This window comes from Solea solea, unplaced genomic scaffold (genome assembly GCF_958295425.1).
Source record: "Solea solea unplaced genomic scaffold, fSolSol10.1 scaffold_55, whole genome shotgun sequence".
Taxonomy (NCBI): Eukaryota; Metazoa; Chordata; class Actinopteri; order Pleuronectiformes; family Soleidae; genus Solea; species Solea solea.
Window position 1 is genome coordinate 147,501 of NW_026704055.1, and position 5,000 is coordinate 152,500.

The 5,000-nt window shown below is 51.8% G+C and overlaps 10 non-coding genes and 1 pseudogene across 10 annotated transcripts in view; 8 read left to right on the forward strand and 3 right to left on the reverse strand.

Annotated features, from left to right (window-relative positions):
- The first annotated feature begins 389 nt into the window (after positions 1 to 389).
- On the forward strand, positions 390 to 502 carry LOC131450870 (U5 spliceosomal RNA). The gene has a single exon (XR_009235753.1). It is a non-coding gene; the product is annotated as a U5 spliceosomal RNA (small nuclear RNA).
- Positions 503 to 681: 179 nt separating this feature from the next.
- Positions 682 to 874, forward strand: LOC131450777 (U2 spliceosomal RNA). The gene has a single exon (XR_009235668.1). It is a non-coding gene; the product is annotated as a U2 spliceosomal RNA (small nuclear RNA).
- Positions 875 to 1,041: 167 nt separating this feature from the next.
- On the reverse strand, positions 1,042 to 1,160 carry LOC131450882 (5S ribosomal RNA). Its single transcript, XR_009235765.1, has one exon. It is a non-coding gene; the product is annotated as a 5S ribosomal RNA (ribosomal RNA).
- Positions 1,161 to 1,562: 402 nt separating this feature from the next.
- On the forward strand, positions 1,563 to 1,726 carry LOC131450728 (U1 spliceosomal RNA). The gene has a single exon (XR_009235620.1). It is a non-coding gene; the product is annotated as a U1 spliceosomal RNA (small nuclear RNA).
- A 626-nt stretch (positions 1,727 to 2,352) lies between these two features.
- LOC131450871 (U5 spliceosomal RNA) lies at positions 2,353 to 2,465 on the forward strand. The gene has a single exon (XR_009235754.1). It is a non-coding gene; the product is annotated as a U5 spliceosomal RNA (small nuclear RNA).
- Positions 2,466 to 2,644: 179 nt separating this feature from the next.
- LOC131450794 (U2 spliceosomal RNA) lies at positions 2,645 to 2,837 on the forward strand. Its single transcript, XR_009235685.1, has one exon. It is a non-coding gene; the product is annotated as a U2 spliceosomal RNA (small nuclear RNA).
- A 167-nt stretch (positions 2,838 to 3,004) lies between these two features.
- On the reverse strand, positions 3,005 to 3,113 carry LOC131450896 (5S ribosomal RNA; annotated as a pseudogene).
- Positions 3,114 to 3,515: 402 nt separating this feature from the next.
- LOC131450729 (U1 spliceosomal RNA) lies at positions 3,516 to 3,679 on the forward strand. Its single transcript, XR_009235621.1, has one exon. It is a non-coding gene; the product is annotated as a U1 spliceosomal RNA (small nuclear RNA).
- Positions 3,680 to 4,305: 626 nt separating this feature from the next.
- Positions 4,306 to 4,418, forward strand: LOC131450838 (U5 spliceosomal RNA). Its single transcript, XR_009235722.1, has one exon. It is a non-coding gene; the product is annotated as a U5 spliceosomal RNA (small nuclear RNA).
- A 179-nt stretch (positions 4,419 to 4,597) lies between these two features.
- LOC131450779 (U2 spliceosomal RNA) lies at positions 4,598 to 4,790 on the forward strand. The gene has a single exon (XR_009235670.1). It is a non-coding gene; the product is annotated as a U2 spliceosomal RNA (small nuclear RNA).
- A 167-nt stretch (positions 4,791 to 4,957) lies between these two features.
- The window catches only part of LOC131450883 (5S ribosomal RNA), a 119-nt gene continuing 76 nt past the window's right edge, over positions 4,958 to 5,000 (reverse strand). Inside the window, exon 1 of the ribosomal RNA XR_009235766.1 lies at positions 4,958 to 5,000. This exon is cut by the window's right edge and continues 76 nt beyond it. This is a non-coding gene — a ribosomal RNA (5S ribosomal RNA).

The following is a 5,000-nucleotide window of genomic DNA, read 5'->3' on the forward strand; positions in this document are numbered from 1 at the left end:
TTGGCGCTTGTTCCATCCACTCCTGTACATTGACCTGATATTGAAGCGATGCCAGGAGCAGCTCACCATTTCAGAAGCCCGGAGGAGCTGGGAAACGGCCCGGCAGTTTGTACTGCTCGGTGTGACACAGAGCTGCTTTGCTCATGCACTCACATCTACCACTAAACCTTGGAGGTGTGCCACAGCCTCAGCGATTGATAGAAAACTGCAGCACACAACCAACAGTAAGAATGCGCTTCCAAACATGCAGTCAAATGTGGGCGGTTGATTGGCCGGCAAACCAAAAACGTTGAAGAAAGGCTGTCCCAAGGTGGCCGGCCGGGCCGACCGAGACTGTGGTGACTCCGGCGGATAGACTCCTTGGCTGCCCTCAAGGAGAGGGTCTATGTCGACTCTGGTTTTTCTTCAAAATGCACAAGTCTTTCGCCTTTTACTAAAGACTTCCGTGGAGAGGAACGTCCGAGGGTTTAAGTTATTTTTGGTGGGCTTTGCTGTATGGCTGCGCCCTTTGAGTGTGTCAAATGTCAAGCAGCTGTCCGTCACGGCTCAGAGGTGCACTTAGATCACCTGGGGGCGGAGGTGATCGGCAGCAGCCTTTGTTATGCGCACTTCAGAAACATGGCACCACAACAAGTAACTTGTGCGCCAAGATCTTGAGTTGGCCCCAGACACTGGCGGGCCATCGCTTCTCGGCCTTTTGGCTAAGATCAAGTGTAGTATCTGTTCTTATCAGTTTAATATCTGATATGTCCTCTATATGGGGATTAAATATTAAATGCATTTTTGAGCATTGGGCGGTGAAACCTGGGGCTTGCTCTCTTCACTCCTTGCATTGACCTGGTATTGCAGTGCCACCAGGAACGGTGCACCGTTCTCTTTTTTTCTGTGAAAACCAAAGCAAGGCTGAAACTGGAAGGACATTAACGTGTGCCCGTGCGTCAACGTAATTGCAAGCCCACGTTTCTTGTAAGGAAGCAGCAGTGTCAAAGCGTGCTGCAGTGTCAAAGCGTGCTGCAGTGTAAAAGTGTGCTGCAGTGTAAAAGCTTACAGCACCTGGTATTCCCAGGCAGTCTCCCATCCAAGTACTAACCAGGCCCGACCCTGCTTAGCTTCCGAGATCAGACGAGATCGGGCGTGCTCAGGGTGGTGTGGCCGCAAGCCGACGGGCAGGTGACACAGACTCCTTTTATAGACCAGGCAAGGCCCCCTGCTCGTGGAGGGGCTCAAAAGTCAGCCTTCCGAACACACTGCACTTGAGCCTTTATCGCCACTACCTGCTACACTCTATTCCAGTATTTGGAAGCTACACCGAGATGGGTAAGCTGCTGTTGGTGCCGTCAGGTCCAGTTGTTGCTGAATCTATAGGAAATGACAGCCAGGTATGCCAGTGAAAAGGTCGAGTGTTTCCTCTCCAATGTGTGCTGGAGGTTGAAGTTGAACACAGCACAGCATTAACGAGCACCTGAGTCAAGGCATTGGACTCTGGGACTATCCATTTCCTGCACCATCGGCCAAAGAGCTGTGTCTGGGAACAGCCACCCAGTGCTGGGCAAGTACACCTCATACTTACCTGGCAGGGGAGACACCATGATCAAGAAGGTGGTTCACCCAGGGCGAGGCTCAGCCATTGCACTCTGGTTGTGCTGACCCCTGCAAATTCCCCAAACGTGGGAATCTTGACTGCATAATTTTTGCTGGTGGGGTACTGCGTCCGCGCTCTCCCCCGATGACGTAGTTGTAAGCAAAGGTCAGCCGCCCAAAGTTCCGCCTTGTGTGCCCATCTCCAGGCTTCTCACGTGCTCGCAGAGCGACATCCCCAGTCTTTCCAAGTTGCTGGGAATGGGATGGTTGTGGCTGTTGTCTTTTAGCTCTAAGGAAATGTCATGCTCCCTTTCCCGGCTCTTTGTAGGAGAACTGGATTGATGGAGATGGATCCATGGCCATCATGCCAAGGGTTAATACTTTGGCGCTTGTTCCATCCACTCCTGTACATTGACCTGATATTGAAGCGATGCCAGGAGCAGCTCACCATTTCAGAAGCCCGGAGGAGCTGGGAAACGGCCCGGCAGTTTGTACTGCTCGGTGTGACACAGAGCTGCTTTGCTCATGCACTCACATCTACCACTAAACCTTGGAGGTGTGCCACAGCCTCAGCGATTGATAGAAAACTGCAGCACACAACCAACAGTAAGAATGCGCTTCCAAACATGCAGTCAAATGTGGGCGGTTGATTGGCCGGCAAACCAAAAACGTTGAAGAAAGGCTGTCCCAAGGTGGCCGGCCGGGCCGACCGAGACTGTGGTGACTCCGGCGGATAGACTCCTTGGCTGCCCTCAAGGAGAGGGTCTATGTCGACTCTGGTTTTTCTTCAAAATGCACAAGTCTTTCGCCTTTTACTAAAGACTTCCGTGGAGAGGAACGTCCGAGGGTTTAAGTTATTTTTGGTGGGCTTTGCTGTATGGCTGCGCCCTTTGAGTGTGTCAAATGTCAAGCAGCTGTCCGTCACGGCTCAGAGGTGCACTTAGATCACCTGGGGGCGGAGGTGATCGGCAGCAGCCTTTGTTATGCGCACTTCAGAAACATGGCACCACAACAAGTAACTTGTGCGCCAAGATCTTGAGTTGGCCCCAGACACTGGCGGGCCATCGCTTCTCGGCCTCTTGGCTAAGATCAAGTGTAGTATCTGTTCTTATCAGTTTAATATCTGATATGTCCTCTATATGGGGATTAAATATTAAATGCATTTTTGAGCATTGGGCGGTGAAACCTGGGGCTTGCTCTCTTCACTCCTTGCATTGACCTGGTATTGCAGTGCCACCAGGAACGGTGCACCGTTCTCTTTTTTTCTGTGAAAACCAAAGCAAGGCTGAAACTGGAAGGACATTAACGTGTGCCCGTGCGTCAACGTAATTGCAAGCCCACGTTTCTTGTAAGGAAGCAGCAGTGTCAAAGCGTGCTGCAGTGTCAAAGCGTGCTGCAGTGTAAAAGTGTGCTGCAGTGTAAAAGCTTACAGCACCTGGTATTCCCAGGCAGTCTCCCATCCAAGTACTAACCAGGCCCGACCCTGCTTAGCTTCCGAGATCGGGCGTGCTCAGGGTGGTGTGGCCGCAAGCCGACGGGCAGGTGACACAGACTCCTTTTATAGACCAGGCAAGGCCCCCTGCTCGTGGAGGGGCTCAAAAGTCAGCCTTCCGAACACACTGCACTTGAGCCTTTATCGCCACTACCTGCTACACTCTATTCCAGTATTTGGAAGCTACACCGAGATGGGTAAGCTGCTGTTGGTGCCGTCAGGTCCAGTTGTTGCTGAATCTATAGGAAATGACAGCCAGGTATGCCAGTGAAAAGGTCGAGTGTTTCCTCTCCAATGTGTGCTGGAGGTTGAAGTTGAACACAGCACAGCATTAACGAGCACCTGAGTCAAGGCATTGGACTCTGGGACTATCCATTTCCTGCACCATCGGCCAAAGAGCTGTGTCTGGGAACAGCCACCCAGTGCTGGGCAAGTACACCTCATACTTACCTGGCAGGGGAGACACCATGATCAAGAAGGTGGTTCACCCAGGGCGAGGCTCAGCCATTGCACTCTGGTTGTGCTGACCCCTGCAAATTCCCCAAACGTGGGAATCTTGACTGCATAATTTTTGCTGGTGGGGTACTGCGTCCGCGCTCTCCCCCGATGACGTAGTTGTAAGCAAAGGTCAGCCGCCCAAAGTTCCGCCTTGTGTGCCCATCTCCAGGCTTCTCACGTGCTCGCAGAGCGACATCCCCAGTCTTTCCAAGTTGCTGGGAATGGGATGGTTGTGGCTGTTGTCTTTTAGCTCTAAGGAAATGTCATGCTCCCTTTCCCGGCTCTTTGTAGGAGAACTGGATTGATGGAGATGGATCCATGGCCATCATGCCAAGGGTTAATACTTTGGCGCTTGTTCCGTCCACTCCTGTACATTGACCTGATATTGAAGCGATGCCAGGAGCAGCTCACCATTTCAGAAGCCCGGAGGAGCTGGGAAACGGCCCGGCAGTTTGTACTGCTCGGTGTGACACAGAGCTGCTTTGCTCATGCACTCACATCTACCACTAAACCTTGGAGGTGTGCCACAGCCTCAGCGATTGATAGAAAACTGCAGCACACAACCAACAGTAAGAATGCGCTTCCAAACATGCAGTCAAATGTGGGCGGTTGATTGGCCGGCAAACCAAAAACGTTGAAGAAAGGCTGTCCCAAGGTGGCCGGCCGGGCCGACCGAGACTGTGGTGACTCCGGCGGATAGACTCCTTGGCTGCTCTCAAGGAGAGGGTCTATGTCGACTCTGGTTTTTCTTCAAAATGCACAAGTCTTTCGCCTTTTACTAAAGACTTCCGTGGAGAGGAACGTCCGAGAGTTTAAGTTATTTTTGGTGGGCTTTGCTGTATGGCTGCGCCCTTTGAGTGTGTCAAATGTCAAGCAGCTGTCCGTCACGGCTCACAGGTGCGCTTAGATCACCTGGGGGCGGAGGTGATCGGCAGCAGCCTTTGTTATGCGCACTTCAGAAACATGGCACCACAACAAGTAACTTGTGCGCCAAGATCTTGAGTTGGCCCCAGACACTGGCGGGCCATCGCTTCTCGGCCTTTTGGCTAAGATCAAGTGTAGTATCTGTTCTTATCAGTTTAATATCTGATATGTCCTCTATATGGGGATTAAATATTAAATGCATTTTTGAGCATTGGGCGGTGAAACCTGGGGCTTGCTCTCTTCACTCCTTGCATTGACCTGGTATTGCAGTGCCACCAGGAACGGTGCACCGTTCTCTTTTTTTCTGTGAAAACCAAAGCAAGGCTGAAACTGGAAGGACATTAACGTGTGCCCGTGCGTCAACGTAATTGCAAGCCCACGTTTCTTGTAAGGAAGCAGCAGTGTCAAAGCGTGCTGCAGTGTCAAAGCGTGCTGCAGTGTAAAAGTGTGCTGCAGTGTAAAAGCTTACAGCACCTGGTATTCCCAGGCAGTCTCCCATCCAAGT